General features: G+C 37.1%; 1 protein-coding gene across 12 annotated transcripts in view; it reads right to left on the reverse strand.

The window, feature by feature from the left end:
• The window catches only part of NLGN1 (neuroligin 1), a 901,503-nt gene extending 877,868 nt beyond the window's left edge, over positions 1 to 23,635 (reverse strand). For 6 of the 12 annotated variants that reach the window (XM_017955703.3, XM_009201347.4, XM_021933748.2 and 3 more), the window contains exon 1: positions 22,838 to 23,634. The gene's annotated coding sequence lies outside the window, so the exon portion shown is untranslated. Of the gene's footprint in view, positions 1 to 21,010; positions 21,743 to 22,837 lie in introns of those variants that run through there. The other 6 variants (XM_009201348.4, XM_021933772.2, XM_021933760.2 and 3 more) reach the window with 4 other exon arrangements.
• Positions 23,636 to 23,724: the final 89 nt, after the last annotated feature.

Consider the following 23,724-nt stretch of genomic DNA (forward strand, 5'->3'; position numbering starts at 1 on the left):
GATGGGCACCTTACTTTTAAATGGCTTTAAAAATAGACATTTGTACTCTTGCAAATTCTAATTTTAAGATTATGTCCAAATAAATAACTTTTCTAGACATTAGAGATTATTTAAAAATAAAAAGTATACCATAAAAAATGATTTTTTAAAAACTGAGAAATAGACTAGGTTCCTGATTCTGAAAATCAAGAGTGTGAGGTTAACATTTCCTTATTAATTTATCATAACAATTATATTACTTTTTACTTGATGAATATTTTACAATATATTTAGAAGAAACAGTAGACAGAATAGTAAGAAAATATCTGAAAAAAAGAGTAGTTAATGCATAGGACTTGTACTACCTGATATTACAAAAGTATTAGAAATACATAATAAATTAAAACAATGCAGCATTTTGACCCAATAAGCAGAGCAATGGCAATGAATAGAAATTCCAGAAGACTCAACTATGTGTAAAAATTTTGCACATGAAAAAGTACACATTTCAAATTAGTGTGTAAAGATAGACTCTTCAATACTACTATTTTTAGGGTGTCCAATCTTTTGGCTTCCCTGGGCCACACCAGAAGAAGAATTGTCTTGGGCCACACATAAAGTATACTAACACTAATGATGGTTGATGAGAAAAAAAAGAAAAGAAAAGAAAAGAAATGAAAAGAAAAAAAGAAAAGAAACTGCCAAAAAAAACTCATAATATTTTAAGGAAGTTTACAAATTTGTGATGGGGTCACATTCAAAGCCATCCTGGACCCCATGTGGCCCAGGGCCTGTGAGTTGAATAAGTGTGGTTTGGATCCTTATATCATACTTCATAACATAACACATTTTGAATGACAAAAATATGTAATTGTAAAAACTCAAGACATAAAACTATCTAAAGAATATATGGGTTAATATGTACATAATTTGGCTTCTCAGAATCTAAACTTGATGTTAAAGAAAGAAACAAAAAATGATCTATAGCTGTGTTTACATAAACAGAATAAATGAACAGTAGATTAGAAAAATTACATGAAATCTCAAAGATGAAATTCATTTGGCAAATACATGTTTTTTATAGTTTTATATCATTAGCTATCAAAGACTTGCCAATTTATGCAATGACAAGAAAGATCATACCTATTGGATTGGAAAATATCTAAAAGAATATAACATCTGTATTGCACAGGGCACAACGAACTTCTGCCTGAGACATTTCATTGGGCTATGACATTTATGGAAAGCACTTTAGGAACATACATTGAAAGAATTTAAAGTGTGCACATCTTTACCCCAAGAATTCATGATCAGTAATTTATCCTAAGAAAATAATCAAACAACTGTGCATTGAAATATGCAGTTCATAGTTAACAGAAAAAAGAACTGAGAACAAAAATTTCAAACAATAAGTTGTTAAATTATAGTATACCATATTATATTGTATACTAATTATATCTTAAAATTATAATAATTATATATTCTAATTATATTATAATTATAATTATACCTTCTAATATTTCACATATTAATATGTGAAACAAATATATATATAACAGAGCATTAAAATACCATCTTTGTGTTATATATACTTATATTTTATATTTATGTATATATACTTTTAAATAATATGCACACACACAAACACAGAAATAAAAATATTTATGTATATATACTTTTAAATAATATGCACACACACACACAAACACAGAAATAAAAAGAAAGAGAATGGATGAATAAAAGGAGCTACCTTGTGATGACAGAATTCTGTTTTTTCTTCCTATTTGCTCAATTGTTTTTTGTCTAATTATTAAGATGAATATTTCTTGTTTAATAAAAATAATAAAAGCCACAAAATTTTATGAGTAAAACTTACTCTGAGAAGAATAGGGAGGCAGAAAGTTTACATAAAAGTTTAGTTTAAGAAGAAATAAAACACCTAAAAAACATAGTTAATTCAATATTTCATATTGTGCATTCCCTTTACACTTTATGTTACAATATCTGTTACACCAGTTACATGTACAAGAACTATTTATAAGTTACAAAATAACTGTAAACTGATAGAGACCTAAACATAATATCTTTGAAATTGCAAGTTATTGTTGCAAGCAATCTGTTATGAATTATTACATTTCTGTGCAGTGTATAATTAAGCAACTCAAAATAATTCCTATTAGTGTCTGATATGTATTTTCTAAGAGTGTTTAAATTCACATAATGATAACAAAATATGAATTACTCATTTTATAAAGAAAATTATTGTTTCCATTAAAGTAAAAATGCTTATATGATTCAGATAATTAAGCAAAATAGAAAATCATTATTTTTTGTAAATAGATTACTTAGAGAATTGAGTTCAGGTATCACATATCAAGACATTTTTAAAATAGTTTTCATGTGTGAGCTTTTAAAATGATTATTTAATTCTGTAGTCTTAAAACTGAAAAAGCCCATTTAAAAAAAAAAATCAGAAACTTTATTTTTATTTTCTACTTCTACGAACTCTCTTCAACTTCTATAGTATATTTAAGTTTAATGGCATGAATAACTAATTACAAATGTAATTTGTGAGACCATAGGTATTACCTTGAGACATGGAAGAATATGTCAAATGTAATACCTAACACAGAAAAGGTAGATCATTTTCTATGAAAAAATAACATGCAGTTTTAATTCCAAGTAATAGATTTCCAAGTTTACCAGTTTGTACTCTCAAGAGGTTTCAATTTTATAGTTATAAGAGCATATATTTCTATTATTGAACATAAGAGTTGAATTCATACAGACAGATGAATATTACAGTTTGATCATGGTATCATAAAGATTTATTTTATATGAACTTTCAAAACATTATTTGTAGAAGATCTCAGAATAAATATTTGAGTTTCTTTATATCTCTCTCAAAATACATTAGACTCACTTTAACTATATATATTAAAGTGATGAAATCTTTGTGCTTGGGCCACAACAGTATCTATTTAATCATATCAAATTCTAAAGAATACAAATATTATTTGCAACTATATGTCTCCCACCTCTTCTTTCGAATCTTAATGCTCACATGCTTTGGAATATCTAAGTAAGAAATAAACACATTGTTTTGTAGGTATATTTTTGCATGTCTTTTACCTGAAAAAGCCTCAGGATTATATGTAGTAGGGGTCAGCTTTGTGACCAAAGCAGTATTGTCTGAACTAACTGAAACATGAAGTCTTTCAGAAAATAGAAAGCAAAAGAAATATGAGTTAGGGAAAACAACTCACACAGTTAAAATCATGAGGAAGAAGCTGCTCCTGGTTGCCCTGTTTTCCCTTTGGCCCTTCAAGGCCATCTCTGAAGGCTGAGTTTTCACCAAAAGAACCGAATGAAATCATTCCAATGAGGTGCTGCATATTCTGCATATACTATCTCATTAAACCCTCTCATTCTATGAGGAAGATATTATCTCTATTTTGCAAATGAAGAAATGAGGCTTAGAGGGATAAGGAGCTTGCATACGGTTATGTAGTTTAGAAGTTTGGGGAATGGAATGCATATATTGAGCATCTACCTATGCTCACTCCTTTGGTGGTGTAATCTAATCTCATGGTTTAAATACCATCTATATGTCAACAAGTATAATGCAAGTGATGTAAGTGTTATATAGAAACAAAGTGCTTGAGCTTCAAGGTCCTTCCTTATCTGTGAAGCTCATGAATTTACCATTTCTAAGATAAATAAACTCAGTGGTGTCAACCACAATAATCACACCTGGTAATAGCTAATATTCATTTTATGTATGCACTCTTATTGTGTGTTAGGCTCTATGTCAAGCTCCTTTATCTCCCTCTCTCTCTCTCTCTCTCTCTCTCTCTATATATATATATATATATATATGTATGTATATATATATATATATATATAACCTTTACTCCATGCAGTGTTCCACAGGTAGTACTCTCCTTATCTCCCTTTATCAATAGAGAAACTGAAGCATAGAGAGACTAAATAACTTAATGGCAGAGGTTCCTCTGATTCTAAGGCCTATGCCCTGAATTCATCCAATTTGACTCTACTACAATATACTACCATTTTCTCTGCTATACTCAATGGTATCCCATATTCATATAGAGTTTAATAGTATATAAAATGCCTTTTCAGACTTTGACTTACAGTCCTTTAATACTACTCTATGAAACAGGCAAGAATATGTTGTCTTTCTTATTTTATAGGGAAAAACACTGAAACTCAGCCAGGTTGAACAGCCTTCGGCAATCATTAGCATACAGCAAAGTCAAAGCTTACCTACGTCAACTTATATCTACATCATCCAACTTCAATCCCAGTGTACTATGCATAGCATCAAGCTTCTTTCCATTCTACTTTTTCTGGGAGAGATTTGTCTTCTTACTGCTAAACTACTTGTTGAGAACTTAAAAAATAAGGATCAGAGAAAGACATAATGCCTGTCAGTTGCTTTAAATTATCCCCCCTCCTACTTCCTGCCATCTGAGATTTAAATAGCAATCCCTATATAATAGGAGCTGTAAATTTGCCTATTTTGCACTTGACAAAGGAGGTTTTTGCTGAAAGCCTTGCTCAAAGGTCCAGAATTTAACCATATACCATTGAGTTACTACAATTATTTGGAGTAGTGTTAAATCTAACTATTTGAAATCACCCTTTAATAACAATTAGCTTGTAAAACAAATGCAGTTTTCAAAACACTGCAAATGTTCTGACTTTGCTTGATCAAAGACCAAGGAGAAGTTTTGCTTAGTTGGCAGTTGCCTCCTTGATTGCCCTTTTGTCTCCATCTGCATCTTATTGTGGGTTCTTGTTTCAATTTATTTGTTTAGGGATTTCAGGTGGATTTCTCTGATGACGTTATTCATATGTGGACATCTTAGGGCCTCTTCCCTGCTCTGTCCCAAGATCATTTCTTGTCTGTTTCCTATTGTTTGTCATTCTAGGCTGTATACCCTTGGGCCTTCTCAAAACCACCTACTTCACCTTTCGTGGTCCTGCTCCTCCAAATCTGATTTCCAAAGTGAGATGTTGCTCCTCAAATCATCCTACCTTTCTCTCCCCAAACACATGAATGTTCAGATCCTTTTCTTTTCAAGGGTTTTATTATTAAACACAAATGGACACATTGCTGTAGATCCCTTCCTCAGTAATGGTCCCTCTTTCTAGACTAAGAAGTTTTTTGTTTTTTGGGTTTTTTTTTTTTTTTTACACATGGAGATGTTGCATATCATATAATGTAGTTCTAGTCTCTTAACTAAGGTTCTGAGTTGGAAAACTGAAGCCTCTATGTACACTGCTAAACAAAGCATAGCGGTAATTCTCAGATTACAAAGAAAGGACCACACTGATCCCTTACTTAAGTCCATTGGTTTCCTAGCTCCCTAAGGATTGCTTCTCCTCCAGTCCAATTCAAAGATAGCCATTTAATCTCCCTAAGTGGAAGACATGCCCTCTACTCACTCTGCTCCCTGCCCTTTCCCAGCTTTTTGTATACTACCAAGGAGAGTACTATATAATAAATATATCCTTTCTCACACTCAAATCAATACTCAAGCATCATCTCTCTGTTAAGTTAGCAGCACAGCTCCCGATTTACTTGCAGACATAGCTTGAAACAACAAGATGTGAAGATGATCATTTTCGGTACCATACATGCCCCTCTCCCTTCCGGGTCCCACTCCTGTTCCCATATGTTCACATCTTAATACAACGTAAGTATGAAGATGCTTTGGAGACACTTTGGGGTACTTTCCCGAACTCAGGATCATCTGTGCACAAAGCAGACCTGATAATCGCTACAGTGTGGAACCACATGCCGGGGGCACCTTCTCTGGACATACAAAGCTCTGCACCTCTGCAGCCTTCACTAGTCACCTGCTGTACCACAACCACTGCTGCTTCCTTTCTCATTGTTTTTCCAGGGAAAAGAAGGTTCTTGAAACCTTTTGCCCATAGGGTAGCCAGAATCACCTGATATGTTTAGCTCCAGGGCTTCCCATTTGACCTGCTGCTCTGGCCCTGAACTTCTCTAGACATGTGGGGTCAAGGCTCCTGAAGGAAGTGATAACCAATGTCTTCCAGAGTTTTGGAAGTTAACAAAATTGCTGTAGATCCCTTCTTCAGTAATGGTCCCTCTTTTTAGACTAAGAAGTTTTTTTTTTCTTTTTTTAATTAATTTATTTTATTTTATGTATTTATTTGAGATGGAGTCTTGCTCTGTCACCTAGGCTGTAGTACAGTGGCATGATGTCAGCTCACTGCAACCTCTGCCTCCTGGGTTCAAGCGATTCTTCTGCCTCAGCCTCCCAAGTAGGTGGGACTACAGGTGCACACCACCAGGCCCGGCTAATTTTTGTATTTTTCGTAGAGATGCGGTTTCATCATATTGGCCAAGCTGGTCTTGAACTCCTGACCTTGTGATCCGCCCACCTCGGCCTCCCAAAGTGCTGGTATTACAGGTATGAGTCACAGCACCTGGCTGAGAAATTTCATTTTTAAAATTAAAATTAAATAGGTAGATGGATGGATAGATAAAACAAAAAATATATGAACTTCCTTGTCTCAGAGGCAAATTTGTGTTCTTAAAAGTTCTGCAGGCAGAAGGACACTAGATCACAGTCACATTGCATCCCCAACTTCCTTAGTCCATCACTTCCCCCACACATGGATTAGGAATGGGCAGCCTGCAAGGGCAGCAAGTTGGCTAGGGTGGGCAAGGCAGAAAGAGAAGAAAGGACTCTTAAAAAGAAAGAAGGATAAATATCGCCAGGAAGTCAAGCACAAGCTATGTTTCTTATTCTCTCCTTTCCATCTATAGCACGAACCATAGTTAATCAAATACTTTCTTGAAGATAATTACTGTTACATGGAAAGGGACTTAAGAAAGCATTTGTTGTCAGCATTATGTACTGCAGGCCTTATCAAAATCAGGCCAAAAAAGTACCATTACAGAGTCAAAGGAGATCATCTCATTTCACAGAATCCCTTCTTGTGATTGTATGTTATTGGATATGCCTGATGCTGTCAAAGTGGGGTGGAGGAAGGCTGAGCAGTATTAAGAATACAACTTCTTTTGTTGTTGTTCAAAGAAGAACTATAGCAATTCTTCCTTTCCAAGGTTTTTATAATTTGTTTTAGAATCAGCCAAGATAAAACAAGAGAAGGGCTAGAAACCTCCCCTCCAAGAAGTTGGAATCAATATATTTTCTTGAAATATTTTGTCAGTGTGGTAATTAAGAGAGTTTCACTCAGAACTTTATGGATTTGGCTATTTCCTCATTAAAAAAAAAATGGTCAGTGTGCTAATAAAGATAAATACATTCTATTTTCCTTTCAGTATTTTAATTCCCTCAACCCTATCATGGTACTCAAGAACAAGCCTAGCTGATGTCCTTACAGTAATCCTGGTTCTAATGCTCTACAACAAAATCACCTGTGCAAATATGTGTGCACACTGTGTGTGTGTGTGTGTGTGTCAGAATGAGAAAGAGAATGTATTGAGCACTGATATGTGTATCTAAAAAGTTTTAGTCTTAATTCCTCATTATTTTTGGTAGCGTCATTAACATTACAAAAACAGCAAACTGGTATAGGTTTCAAACATGCAACCTTACTAATAGTGTTCTGCAGAGGGACAATGCCAGGATCAGAGAGAATACTTCTTGCTCCAAATACAATTTTACATTTTGAAATATGATTTACTTTCTGGATTGCAGCCAGGCAATTACCATTCACAAATATTTCAAGTGGGAGAAATAAGATGGTTGCTACTAGTCCCATAATTTGGAATTGCTGTTAACAGATTTTACATATCATCTACTTTTCTGCCATTCTCTTTCAGAAAATACAATTAAATCTTAATATTTCCGCATTTTAAGTCTTACTGTCAGCTTCATCACTGCTTAAAAACAAAAGCGTGTAAGTGGCTCCCTCTGGTGCTGCCACTGGTACTAATTTTTCTATTCACAACCACAGATGTAACCCAGATAAGTAGGAAAAAGTAGGTAGAAGCCCTCATAACTGGAAATGTCTCTTGGGATACAATCCCACATGGAATAATATTAGATAAGAGATGAGGGGTTTTTGGAGGGCGGGGTAGGAATCGATGCTTAATATCTTCCTTGGCCTTTTTTCCTCACTTCATACACACCAAAGGTAATTGCAAAAGCCATAAGAAAAGTCATGTTTACTAAACTCCAGCCAAAATCCCCATTCTTGTTGCTGCATACTAATGACCTAAGAAAGTACTTAAGTACTACTTCTAATGGACCTCAACAGGGCCATCAGTCACCAGCCCAGTACTCCACTTGACCTGCGGCCTACATAGCCATGATTAGAGCAAAAGTGGGATCATAAAAAGTCTCTTCCAAGTGGCAACCGAGGGCTCCAGAACAGCACCTCTGAATGGCAGTGGTGGAGGAAGCTGGCAAAACTTCCTTCTGTGGCTGTGATCCATAGTTCTCTCTGATGACCACTCTTTCAATGTAAGTCCTACTCACAGACAGACAATGTTTGAAACTTAGACTCTGTAAGGGAATGATCTGACTTCTAGGTCAGCCACCACAGTGTACAGTCCCAGTGATTAGTTTATAGCAATCTGCAGGCTCTCCCGTGTTGATCTTGTCCTCTTTTCTGCCAAAGAGGCAGCACATCTTCCCTGCTATATTTCTCTAAAGCACAGCATAGCCTCCACCACCAGCCAGAATGTTAATGCATTATCACTCTGTACACTGAGAAAACAAGTGACCATATGTAGCCTATGCCAGCGGAGCTGTAACTGTGAAGAACAATGGCTCTGAGTCAACAACAGAATTAAACTACTCCCTCTTGTGAAGCTCTTCTGAATATTTTAAGTGTTGCCTTGAAAGTGTGGGATTATGTGCAAGCATAAACATTAGCTTAATGCAATTTTTTGGTACAGAATATGCCAGAGTTTAAAAATCAGAATTGAAATGCAGAAAATAACTTTGGGATAAATTTAATTTTTTATGTGTGATTAAAACATGATTGAAGTGGCATACTTTATGTATAATTAAAGTTGCTTTGTAATTAAGAGATTTAAACATGTATGGAAAATGATACAGCCTAGTTTGGAGATTTTACAAAGGCACCTATTAAATACTCACTCCCTAGCAAGCCTATGACTCAAATGTTTTCACATTCTAATGCTGATAGAGTTCTTGAATTTTCTAAAGCTGCCAATTTCACCATTTCTAAATGCTTTATCCCTCCTTCCATGTGCTAGTGAAATAAAAGCAGCCCGATCTCCCCTGCATTAGCAAAAACATGGATGTAGAACACTATATCTTAATTTCAAAAACTCCAGGTGAAAAAAGGATTGTCACAACTGAGATAGCGTTTGACTCATCTTTGCCTTCTCCATTGTGCCTAGCACCATGTCCCACCCAGTACTTAGGAAATATGTGATAAACGGCTATTAGTAGGTGAGCAGAGTGTGTCTGTGTTTATGTATAGAGGGTTCTCATGATAATGCGAACACTTCTGAACATTTTTTATGTGCCAGGCAAAAGTGCTGTTATTTTGTTTATTCCCATAACAGCCCTATACTCCTTTAGAGTTTTAGAATAACCTGGTGAAGGAATGACATTCAAAATAGACTAGCAGGACTACTCTCAGTGTATTTTTTACAGACAGAAAAACTAAATCAAAGAGATGTGAAGTCCGCACAGAATCATGAATTTCAGTACTAACTTAGCAGCAGCTAAGTTACCTATTAAGTTACCTATTAAGCTAAAGAATGATGCAGAACGAGTTTTTTTGTTTGTTTGTTTTCTCTCTTATCTTGCTCATTTGTTCAGCCTCTTTCCCAGACTCAAATTCCTCAATCTCCCACCCTCTCCAGAGATTGCCTCTTGGCCTCCCTACAGGTCCCTAAAACATCCTTCTAGTAAGCACCTGGCATTAACCTAGGCTTGTTCTCACTGGCAATGATCTTGGTTTAAACTGATCTTCCCCGCCTTCCCCAGCAATACTTTTTTATGTTTCATTCTTTTTAGCCAAGTATCACATGGGGGAGGGAAATATTCAGACAAACTTATTCATATTAGAGTGTTGGTTGCTGATACTTGCATTTAGAAAGCTTTTGCAACATTTCAAAAGCACAATGGGAAATTTTGAATTTGGGTTCTGGATTTAGGTACAGAAAGGATGCCATGTAAGAGACATTGTTGACTGGATACAGGGATCAGGAGACAGGAAATCAGGAGTTGGAAATGGGGGAAAGAAATAATATTCATGAAGACAAGTAAAAATATATATGGACTGATAGATGAATGCTAGATTTATTTTCCTGGTGGCCAGTGACATGTTTTCTAGTGTTTTTCCACATTCTCGTGTACCGTATATATGGAATATGAACAATTTTTTTCCAAGAAAAGTGATTGTTTCGTCTCAGGCTTTCTCATATCAATCATTCGACTTTAATTTTCAATTTAATCAGATAGAGAGAGAGAGGTAGATACACATTTACATATTGATATACATATATACATATGGCAGTTTTGCAAACCTGAGTGTAGCAGGATAAATAAAAGATATTGCAATGTTAAAGATGGCTCTTTATACTCTTTCTAATGCTCTAACAAATTATTCCATTTCCAGGGATTGTACCTTCGTTCCCTCCTATAGTAGCACCACCCCATGCTCTTTGTTTTTCCCAGATTTCTATGGTAGAGTGTCCCACGAGAGGCTGTTCTGTGAAATCTCAGGCTTCCTAGGAGTTCTAGAGAAGGCTGGTGAGGAAATGGCATTCAAAATGGAATACCAGGACTATTCCCAGCGTATTTTGACTGGCAGAGTTGTAATGCACCTATTCTTTTTTATTTATTTATTTATTTATTTATTTATTTATTTATTTATTTATTTATTTATTTTGAGACGGACTCCAGCTCCATCGGCAGTGGCACGATCTCGGCTCACTGCAAGCTGCGCCTCCCGGGGTCACGCCATTCTCCTGCTTCAGCCTCCGAAGTAGCTGGGATTACAGGCGCCCGTCACCACGCCCGGCTAATTTTTTGTATTTTTAGTAGAGACGGGGTTTCACCGTGTTAGCCAGGATGGTCTCTATCTCCTGACGTCGTGATCTGCCCGCCTCGGCCTCCCAAAGTGCTGGGATTACAGACGTGAGCCACTGCGCCCGGCCAATGCACCTATTCTTGAGAAGTTATAGAGGCCGTGTTTATGGAGTTCTATAGAAAACATGCTTATGCTCTTCTGAATGATTCCCTCCCTAATCTCCAGATGCGGGTTATTCTAGCCACCGACTCCCAGAATGAGCTGCTGTTTTTATGGAGAGTGACTTCAAGGAGAGTCAGGAGGGATGTATTGATTTTATGTAGAATTTAGTAGAAACAGAAGAATACATCTCTCTTGAAATTGTCCCTTAGACCTTAAAAATGTTAAAAATTTTTAAGTGACGATGAGTCTGTCCAATGAGCATTAAAAGACAGATTAGCACCCACTAGATTCTCTCTCCCTTAAGCAAATAGGAATTTTTGTCTTGCAATCAGCAAATCTGGAGGGACTGCTTGGAATACCATGTTGAAAAGGAGCAAGGAAAAGAAGACATATTGTGTAAGACAGAACATTTCTAGTATTTCTTATGGAAAGAGTGCTCGGGCTAGAGAACCATATGTAGGCAGGCTCGTGATAAGAAGAATCGTCTCATTTGATGACAAGCAATCAAATAATCTCAGCTTGATTTTGTATCAACCAGTGACACGAATAGACAATCTCAGAAAGTCATACTTTCCATTTTAAATAATTTATTTTTAGTGGAAGCAAACTCTTTCTGATCTGAGTAATATGAACCAATTTTTCTGAGGACTATTTATTCAAAATAAACATATAATTATTATTTCTAATCTGCAGAGTTCCTAAACCAAAATACTAAATGCAAAATAAGATGTATGGTTTCAATAAGCATTTTTCTTTACTTTCTACAATGGTATTTCTTAATGTGTTTGTATGTGTGTGTTTACTTTTGAAAGAATCTAGAATGGCCAACTGCCTCTGCTGCCTTAGTCTTGATTTTTATTGCTTTTATGCAAGCAATGCTTGCTCTCTCTTCTCTATTTATTCAAATCCTAATCTCCTTTAAATAACACCTCCTCCACTAAATTTTGCTAAAAATATGACTCCCCTTTTTTATCAGTTCTGGCGATTATTACCTATACTTCTAAAATTCTAGTAATTATGTAATCATGGTAACTTATATACAGAATATATAGTGCTGATGTGTGTATTACTGCTCTTTAAATAAAACTAATGCATGAAGGCATTATGTGAAGATCAGGTGCTTGCTCTACCATTGCGTAAACAAGCAAATCATTTTTTTCCTCTGGACTTCAGTTGTGTCACATGTAAACTAAGGAAGTGGGCCTCTGTTATCTAAAACCCACCATGGCCCCTTCATTTTTTCAGCTGGAAAGACCATTGAAAATTTATTAAAGTTTTTAGAAATAAATTATGCCTTTGTACAATATGTTTTACAAACCGCCTTAGGTCAAAAAATGTGATTTTGCCCATTTAGTCATAAAGATGTGATTACAATATGAATATAATCTCTGAACCCCATTTAATGGTCTGAGACTCTAAGCCATTAAATAGTACTCTCCATCTTAAAAACTAGTATCTTGAATATTTTTCTTATGGACAAAGTGACACAACTAGAGGATTAAAATAATTTAATTAATAATTTTATAGAAAACTACTTCAGTAATACTGTATCATATGTTTTTGATATCTTAATTGTATTATGAGAAAACTTCAAGAATATCTAGCCAAAATAAAAAAGAAGGATTTTCTACATGCCCCATAAATCAAATCACTTTTTAAGCAAAGCAGGTAGGTGAAAAGCAACACAGTGTTTTCTCTGTGGCGACTACAGTTACAACGAGAGAGAGTGGCACACCTCTGGAGAGCTTGTTATTCATCAGAAAGTAAGTGCCCAGCTTTCTGACCACTTAAGAGCAGTGGCAATTTTCAAATACAATACAGGGAAGAAACACTGTTGTCTGTGGAACTGCACAGTAAGAACTGTCAAGATGTATCCACAAATAGTAGCATCTGACTAGTCCAACCATAGGCTTCTTCTCTTCCTTTGATATATATATATATGAAATATGGTTCAGTAATGATAAAATTAAAAAGGGAAACTTCATTTTTACCTGTCAATTTTCTCTTGCTTCTTGCTGATAACTCTTTTTAAGAACATTTATATATAGTGATAGTTAATTCCTTGCATAAGTTTTCTTTGTTCTTGGTGGAAATGCATTTTCTTCTTGCCTCCTCCCACTTTTACATCCGCTATTTGGCTGTGATTTATTTAGTAATCTTTCTCATCCAGTATATTTGAGAAGAGTTCCTAAGTCCTACTTTTGTTCCGTTGAATCCTCTGCATTGCTTAACAGTTATTTTAAAGAACAAGTAAGATATGTATGGACAAGTCTCCCAAAACATGTAAAATATTTAAGTTATACATGATACAATAAATCTTAAAGTTATATATGTTACATATTTTAAGCTTACCAGCTTAGGGTACATCCCTCCACTATTATGTATTTGTATCATACTAACTTAACATGTGCAATATATTATTATGGACTTTATTTCTGATTATCTTTATCCAAAATAGATTTTAGAGCCAGGAAACATGTTTAATTAGTCCAACCATACACTTGAAACATGAAAACAAAAGCCTAGAGTGACGGGATCAGTAGAAATGACACAGAGGGTTACTAGAAGAGTCTGCTCCCAGAAATCGGTCTCTTTCATTTCTGGTCTAGTTATCTTCGTTTGTTTTCATCCTACTATTATTTCTTTTCTTAAGACTAGCTGTATTTTATATATTACATAATTGGAGGGCAAATAGAGAAAAAAAGAGAGAGGATTAGATTTTAATCATAGTTTCTAAGAATTATGCAATAATTTATCTAACTACTTGGAGATTATTAGGTTGGTTAATTAGTTATCGTTATTGCATTAGGTTGTTTAAAAAATGAGGATACATGTATATTTAAAGTTGCCATATTTCATTGACTCTGACACCTTTAACATATCTGAAATCAGGGTGCATTTTATAATTCCTTATGGCCAAGCAGTAGTGGAGGCATAGTAGCCATAGACTAAATATGTGAAAATTGTTTGTATTCTTCTTAGCATGACCAGACAACCACCACTCCTGACAGTTCCGGACAATTTAAGGAAGGCATATGAGTTCTGGTTGTTGTCTGAAAACATTCCATTGTCACATTCTAGTAAAATCAACAACATACTAGGATCAAATCATTCAGAAGGTATCAGCTGCTTGGAATTAAATTCTGAAGACAATCGCGAAGGCTTTAAAAAATAGTGCATCACCAACACATACATACTATTTTCTGTGGAAAAACATGGCTATGAATGAGTCAAAAAATGATTCAGAAGAGGTTATGAATAGGATAAATTTTTTTTAATTCTTAAACCAATGCATCTTGCTAATATTATATGTTTTATTCATGTAAAAGATTGATATATGTTAAAAATCTGTATCTATTTGTCTAAAAATTCTCCTTATAGAAATATAAAGTAAAAATTCTAAGTAGTAGGGAAGCATTGTGGAATTAATAAATTGGGGTGTTCTTTCCACAGTGTGAATAAAATGCAGTGTTCTAGAATCACTGCTCCTTGGTTTTCATAAAATATGGTATATTAAATATAATTAAACATTTAACTCCCTAGCAGAGGTTTCAGGAACTTGCAGTAGCTTAGGCTCATTGCTATGAAACATAATGAATTCACACTGGATTTGTGAAATAAACCTTCTAAGCATCTACCTCTTATCTGATGAAAGGGTTCAGGTAGATGCTTGAAAACATACTTCCATGATGGTCATCACCTGACGTAGGAGTGCCCACCACAATATAGATCTACTTAAACTCTATTTCACTATATTTCCACCTTCAAATCTATCTTCCATTAAAGCAAAAAGGAAAAGCATCTGTTCCTGACCCTAAACACAGATGGAGTTACTAATTACCATTTTAAGCTTGATTCAAAAATCAATTCCCCTGGAGGCGAGGAGCCCAGTTCAGAGGTGGTTGCTGTGGTGTAAACAGTTCTAGGCATGGAGCCTGAAAATAGAACATTGCCAATGGAATGATGAGATGCTCAGAAGGCACATTCTAACATACTGAAGGTAAGCCAAGAAGATCGCCAACATCCATCACAAAAGTTGCTTTGAAACAGAGATATCAAACTCATTCTTTTCCTAGTTTATGTTTCTTTTACATTGCGGCTTTGAGTCCTTTGTACTGTAGAAAGAGTTATTGCAATGAGGTTATTAGAGTTCTAAAACTGGAGAGAAAAAAAGTTGAGACACAACTGATACCTGTTCATAGAGCAAAATAAATATAATGAATTCAATTCATTTATACTTTATCTCACCTACACTGCCTTAGTTTCCCACCTGTCTGCAAACTACAATATGTATCTCCATAAAAATAACTCAAGCACAACTGCTCTTTTCCCTGAAATCCTATTGCACCATATTGTACCTATTGCTCCTCTCATGCCACAAATTCAGCAGTTTACCGAACGTAGTATCATCTAATTTCCAAACATATATTCATTCAGGGGAAAAAAAGACATGTATTGAGTGATGTGTGATGGCACTCATTTGTTTGTGCATGTATTCATTACATTCTTTCTCCTTCCAAAAAATAATTTCAAGCAGCTACGATTTAAAAAAACTCTGAAATAATCAAATATTGAAACAAAGTTAAAGTTTAAAAATGAATCCAAATAATAAAGCCAAGTAAAAGAAGATGATTAAGGACATCTTTTTCAATTGAGCACAAAATTGGCTCTGAGCTTCCATGAAGTCAGGCAAAAGAATGAAAATAAAGCTTTCCTTGTTTACAAAAATGAGTCATAATGTTCAATGAGAGAGATGCTCACTGGTATGTGAGCTGAAAATTAGATCCCTCCCTTGAGCCCCTCAAGTAAATAAACCGTTATCAGAAACAAAGAAGTAATTTTTATTTGTGCAAAGCATATATGAAGTCCTTCTTTATGAGAGTAACTGGCCAAAGGGTTCAGTCATTTCTCTTATTATTTCTGCATTATGATGGTGAAATCATATGACAAACATAGATAAGGATACGTGGTCTGTTTGGTAAGGTAGACATCCTCTGATTTAACTATGGTTTACATTATATGATCATATAGATAGGTATATGTTGACAAAGCAAGGTTTATAATTTAAACATGTAATATAGTATAATTTGGTATTTGCAATTTTATGCGGGACACATTCCTACATTTTCCAATTATTCAGTTTCTATTAAAAAAAAAAAAAAAAAAAACCTCTGTAACATCATGAAAGCATGCATTCTACATCAGAAGCATGCAGCCAGACATATACACCATTTATTCCATGGATTCAAAGACCATGTAATTATTTTTTCATGCATTTAATTTTCACATAGGCATTCCATATTTTAAGAGATTTGAGAAGGATAGGCATTTTGTTTGTGGAACTCCCCATTAGGAGCCCTAGATTGTTATTGCCCCCTTCCTCCCACTTAACAGAGCTCTGATTTTTTGTGTGATGCAGTCAAGTCCGCAGGGAAAACAGACCTCTCCCCCAGCCCTCAAGGGACCGACCATGATGATCAAAAACAATCGCACAACGCATTGTCTCATTGCCAGTTATAAATTAAGAGTGAAATGTGACATAGTTTTAGTCATTCAGGCATAAAGGGAAGTTTGCTGATATCTTCTGGGAAAAAGTTTCCTTATAGATAAAGAGATATATCCGTGAGAAGAAGGCTGCTTTTTCATTTTTGCTTTGAGTGGGGCTATGAGAAGAGGTGATATTTGGCTCTGTGATAACCATATTGTTTATCTTGTTTCCAAGATAAAGACTCAAGAGATTTACAGTGAAGTTGTACCAGAGCCATGACATCCTTGAACTCCTAAGTTAGCCAACCCTGGATCAGCACACCTCCAGAATCCTGGTTCTGTGAGATGATGAATGTCTTTTTTGTTAAAGCCTTTAATTGGATATTCTGTCACTTGCAGGCAAAAGCTTCCTAACAGACACCATCTTTTATATTTCTATATTCTATACAAAGTTAAACAAAAATTTGCATTCAACGAACTTACAGAAAATATAAACAAGGGTAGGAAGAAAAAATATTACAATCAATCAGATAAGATCATTGGTCATCCATAGCAATGTTAATATACCTTTGTAAGGTAGAATTATTTCCTATGATAGAATCCAAGAGTATTTATTGGTAGGTAGATGGTAGGTAGCTAAGCAACCCTACCTAAAGTTTCTATAGTCCATGCTAACACATCTGTACGCATTTTACCTACTGCCTTCACTAGCATGTGTTATCTTTCTAAATACAAGCGTTAGAAAGAAGTATTAAAACAATAGAGCTGCATTTTTATTTCCTATGACATCTCTCACATGATTACTAAATAATTGGTACGTATCAATAGCAAACTCTATTGCTTTATTCAATAGACTGGAGGAGAAGGGAAGCTGTCTGCAGAGAAAAATGTTATGAAGCGCTATATGTTTCCATTCTGCCCATTTATTTTCCAAGTAAAATATCATCAAAAGGAAAAATGTCACAGTTTTATCCTAGTTACTTTATTAACATTTAGCATGTGGAAAAATTATATTGACCCTCTTTGATGGATGTTTATTTTGTGTTTACTCTTTCTCCTGAAGTATTTAGATGAATTTTATGTATTCATTCACTTGCCATGGCAAACACTAAGTTTTCAAACCCAAATCCATTTCCCCTTCTTTTCTTAAAGATTCTGATTTTGTTGAAGGTAGTAAAATGCCATCCTAAAAATCTATCTTCCAACCTCTCAGTTACCTAGAAGAAGCCAGCTGACACAGTCTGGCAGTGATATGAGAATGGAAGGCTATAGGGAGAATGTTCACACCATAAAAAAAGACACAATGCTCAGAGAAGGCTTGTTTGGCCTCTTCCCCTCCTCTTCCTTCTTCTTATTTGTTTTTTAAATCTCATCATGTGTCCTCTATTACTTATTAAACAAAAATCAAAAAGATCCTCGCCACCACCATAATGCAAGGGGGAGCAAAAAAGAAAACAGGGGTAGGGAAGAGTAGGAAACAGAGAATTTCCTTCCTTCTGATCTCATAGCAATACTTCTCAACCTGGGACAATCTGACCTCTCAGAGACATTTGGCAATGAATGGAAATACTTGGGTATAACTCATGATGAGGTGGGAGTGGGGTGTGCTACCAGCATCTGGTGGATAGAGGCCAAGGATGATGCTCCACATCCCTATAATGTACAGTACACACCCCCATAACAAAGACAAATAATTATCAAGCCCACAACGACAACAGTGTCAAAGCTGAAAAATTCTGAGGGAGAATATTGTTATCTTTTTTCTCCCCCATTTTGGGCCCCCAAAGCAAGCACGAGTTTGGAGGCACATTAGTGACCTTGTGCCCATGAGAAGAAAGTTTCCAAGATAATAGAAGAAGCGTGATAAAATGCTTAAACAACTATCCTCTCCTGACTTTTTATTATGTGAGATAAAGCTTTATTTGCTTAATCCACTGTTAGCCAAGTTTTCTGTTACTTCATAGCCAAATATATTTATAAATAATACACTTACTATTCATTTATGGTAGACTTTATGTTCAGACATGAAGCTAAGCTATCATTTCTGAATGACATGATAAATCAGGCATGTCTTTTGACCTCTGGCAATTCACCGTGCAGTGAGAAAGCCAACCATCAGAAGTGTGAAAGGTGGGCTACTCCCAGTATAAATACTGTGTTGTGGGAGCTCAGAGTAAGAGTACGGGAAGGAAGCAGCGTGATGAAGGAAAGACCACCCAAGGAACTAAAATGTTTTTCTGTCCTATCATTGGTGTATATTTGGTGAGGTGGGGTAGGTAGGCAGGGAATGGATCAATGAAGAAAGATTAACATAAGCAAACCACAAAATCCTAAAATGGTACGTAGTGTTGGGGAAAATAGTAAGTAAGAGTCTTGTGAATGGACTAAAGAGTAAATTCAGAAGGGGAGCCAAGAGGACAGTGTTTTAATCTACATAAGGAGGTTTAAGAATGAATTGTGAAAAGTATTGAGTGTCATTAGGGTTGTGGACTTTGGCATGTAATAATCCATAAAGGGCCACTGGCCAATGTTAATAAGACCATACCTATATTTCAGAAATAATAATATTAAGTCTAGAAGACTGGACTTTGGTGATTCCATTTACAAATAATTAAAACATAACTGAAAAATCATATTTTCCTATTGACAATCCAATAAGATGGAAACCGACTGCAAACTTCACTTCAAAAAATAAGCCTTTAAAATGTGGAAAAGGTATATGTTACACAGTTGCAGTTTCTAATATTACTGTTAATTTTAACTGTGTTTTGCTTACACAAACTACAAATTAGTACTTGTTAGGTAATTTGTGAAATAACTCATTTGTGTAAAAATAATAAAGAATTATCGAGATAAACCATTACTATGTTAAAAACTATTTGTTTCAACCCGTGAAAACCCAGAGAGATATGTGTCCCTCATAGCTATATCTGTATTAGTATTGTCTCACAAAAAGTTGTCAATAACATTAAAATTTATGTGAAAAATTTTATAAAACACTCTTATTTTAGATTTATAACTGTATTTTCTAGTTCTAGCTACTTAATCATCCTATAAAGAAAACCCTAAACAGCCAGTTTAATGTAATTTGAAGGGATATGTAGATCCTGCCACTGGATAACCATGTGAAAATAGTAAAAGCGGAATAAAATATAAGAATTTCAGAGTTGGAAGAGACTTCAGAGAGTGATCCAAGAAAGTCATCCAGGGATGCATAGGGTCATCAGGCTTTCCAACCCTCTGCAAATGAAACCAACAGAGTTCTCAGCCTATCTTCTGTAAGTGTATATTTCACCTTCAACTTCAAAGCCATTCAAACCTTTACATTTGAAAGTATGTTATTACTAAATGTAAGTGGAAAATTTCACAAAGTAAAACTACACTGAGGGAATAAAGAAAAGATTGACAGCAAGTACTTTGGGGGTGGAAGAAGGGAGACAATGGGAAGGAGGGGAACTAAAGAAGCTTTTCTTACTCCACACTACTGGAACTCTAGTAGAATCTACTGAAAGATTGACTCCCTCAATTTCTGCTTATGTTAAGAGGATTGGGAAGACTAACTGCAGAATAGCAGGCTTACAGAAAACAGTTACTTCTTTTAATCAAACCATGTAATCAGAAGGCCTGAGTAATGATTAACTTCCACTTTCTCTGTGAATCACTCAATCACTCTGCAATGCAAGTAGACTTAGATTCATTCTCTGCCAAAGGCACAGTAAATTTAATGTTTTTGCATTTAACATTTAACATTTTAAATACATGAATGGCCCTTGCTTCTGAGCTCATTTCAAAAACCTCGTGTTCTGCTAGGTTACAATGGCTGATGGAAATGCTGAGACATTTTATAGGTTTTACACTCAAACATAGGTACACATACCCTTTCTCAGTGACATTTTAATATCTATGATCCTATTAATAATTGAGCACAATTAATTGTGAGGAATGCATTAAGACCCTGTAATTTTCATGTACAGCATGACAACTCAATTGATTTAAGCAAAAATAGTCTACCGGAGTTTAAGTATAAAAAGAGGGAAAATGAGTATATTAACTACCTGTAAAAATGCAGAGTAACAGATACTGGGTTAACTATACGAATTCACGTTTCCCAAATCCTACATGTATCACTATGGCCCTGGAAATGCAAAAAGAAACAGTACCTTTGTGGAGGCCAACTGTTCATGATTTAGAATTTTCACAAATGAATCAAATATTGAACATGCAATATCCCTCATCTCTATAACACACTAACAACCTCCTCTGGAAGAAATTATTCCCAGTGCAAAATCTTAACCTAAATAATTTTAAATTCAGGTGGTTTTTCATTTCTACTCACAAGATATTGTGTTGAGGCGGGCAGGCGTCGATGGAGAACGGTTTAAATGTTTGGAATACCTTCTCTTCCCAGGAGAGCTTATTGCCCAATAATGCATAATATATTAGTTGCTCAACGCGGGGGATCTAGGGAGTGACATCTTGACCGGAACCATACAGATCTGAAAACCACCTCGCAGGAAACGTTGTGGGGAAGAAGAGCAACTTTCTTAGCCCTGTCAAACTAACAGGCGGAACCAACCCCAGAACTAGCCGGAGGGCCTGGGGAGAGCAGAAGGCTGAAAGCAGCACCTCTGCGCTCCGCCGAGGGTTCAGGCAAGGGTTTTCTTCTGGAGGCGGCATTGTTCCTCCATCTGCTCAGCCTCCGTATTTCGCCAGGAAACCCTCCCCGCTTTCTCGTAATCTGTTCCTTATTTCTTTTGTACCTCTCAGCCGATTTCCATGCTCTTGGTCTCTGTGGTCCCAGGGCACAGCTCTAGGGTGAAGAGCTGCAGTGACTGGGGCGCCGCTCTAAGGCTTTGGAGGCCACTGCACTCCGCCCGGGCTCTGGCAGCGTGCGCGCCGCACACTCGCTCGCTCCCTTCTCTCCGGTCTCTCCGGCTCGGACGGGCTCTCCCGGCCTCTCATCACCCACTCCGGCTCGCCTTTCCTGCCGTGTCTCCCCACGCCAGCTCCGCACGCTCGGCGCTGGCCGCCCGGGCGCGCTCTCCGCGCCGCCGCCTGATCCTCTGCTCACAGCCGCGGCGCCCCCCCCGCCCACCCACAGGCCGGGACTCGAGATTGAAGGGTCAACCCGCCGCGGGGAGGCGGGGAGGAGCGGCGAGAAGAGCTGGGGCAAGTGGGGAGTCGCGGGTGGGAGGACTGAGGGGTAAACGGGAGAGTGAGCCCAAGAAAAAAGAAGATGCATCTGCTCCGAAGACGCCAATGAAGAAAGGACAGAGGGGGCAGGAGTGGAGTGGGGGAGAAAACGCCCACCAGGAGGGTGGGCAAAACGGGCAATTTACAAACTGCCAGGGCTAGAGATGCCGCGCGGAGGAGGAAGGAGGTTAGAGGGACATAAGAAGAAATGAGGGGAAGTTCCCACATCTCCCCAAAAGGTCAGGTCTGAAAACCATGTCCCTTGAACGGGAGTTAAACAAGCGACTGGCCATGGTGTAAAAGGTGGATTTAAAAGGAAATTTAGTGGCATGCACTTATTTAGACACGGCTTCGTCTCGCTCAACTCTGGCAAATTACCCTCCAAGTAAAATGTATTGGTTTTATGCAGAAACGGAAGCCGAATCTCCTCCGCTGTGGACTCCTGAGATACTGGTTTGTTTGCTGGTTATCTTTCTTTTTAAATGGAAAAAAAAAAAAAAATAAGCGTTTGGGAGCTTCCATGAACCCCAACGCTGAAAAAAAAAAAAAAAAAAAAAAAAACCACCCAGTTTATTAAAGTTCATTATTTTTTATTGCTTTTATTTTCATCAGAGGATAGGGTGAGGGACTGGAACCTGCAGATGTTTAAAACACTTATTTAGGTAGCATTATTTTTTATAAAGGACAAAATTCATTTCCTATAACCACCAGAAAGGCGATTGGAAAACTCAGTTACTCGCCTGGGAAAGAGAGACGCATTTAAACTCTAATAGACGATTACACTTCCAGCACCCTCCACCCCCACCCCAGTGGGATTGGAAAAGGGTTGAGTTTACAGAAGAGAGAGAGAGCAGGGAAGGGTGGGTGGAAGGTGGGGAAGGCGAAGGAGAGGCAGGGAGTAGGAAGTTCTCGGCAGTCCCCGGGATTAAGGTTAACGCCGGAGCTCGGCGGACGCAGGAAGCTCCCTTACCTTTCTCTCTAAGCCCCGTTTGCACCTGATCTGCAACCATAAATACTTCGTGGTGTTTAGTGTGCAGCCAAACGATGGCCGAATGTTAAACAATTCTTCACGCTCCCTCCCCCTTTTAAAAAACAAGCTCAAAAGAATGTTAATCGTGTTCTTGTTATCCATCGGCTCCAAAACATTCCGCTTCGTAGGGAGGAGAGACGAAAACCAGGCGCTTGGGCACGCGTATATGTATTTATATATTATGCGGTCGGTATATAAACATATATACGTTTTCTGCATGTAAATCCAAAAAGAAAAGCACCACAGATGCTTCTGTAAGCGGGAGGGGACAGCGAAGAGCAAAACTTGGCAAGCCAAATGTATCCAGAGATTTCGTACCAGGAGCCACCTGCTTCAACATGCAGAATTTCCGAGAAGATTTAGAGGGAGAAGGAAAAAAATTAAAAATAAAATACCCAAAACACACACTTGAAACTGGAAGACACCTATGAAGCTTGGAAATGGAGAGGATGAGAAGATCTCCCGGGGCTACAGATCCTCAGCTAAGTGAGCAATCGCCTCCGAAAATCATAGGCGGGGAGGTGGCTGCAGATGCGTCCCCTGCTCCGGTCCCCGCCGCCGCCGCCGCCGCCGCCGCCACTGCTACCTGTAGACACGCACACACACACGTACACGCGCGCACACACACTGCCACCTTCTCTCTCCCTCTCCCTTCACTCCGTGGCGTTGTCGGGTGCAGGAGTCTGAATCAAGCCAGACCATCCTCCAGACCCAATCCTGCCCCCTCAGAGCCAGGACTCCCTCCCCTGCCTCCCCCGCCCCGCCCGGTTTATTGCACAGCGTCCCCTCCCCTGCGCGCCCCTCCCGCCGGTTGGAGGCGCGATCTT

Source organism: Papio anubis, chromosome 2 (genome assembly GCF_008728515.1).
Source record: "Papio anubis isolate 15944 chromosome 2, Panubis1.0, whole genome shotgun sequence".
Classification (NCBI taxonomy): Eukaryota; Metazoa; Chordata; class Mammalia; order Primates; family Cercopithecidae; genus Papio; species Papio anubis.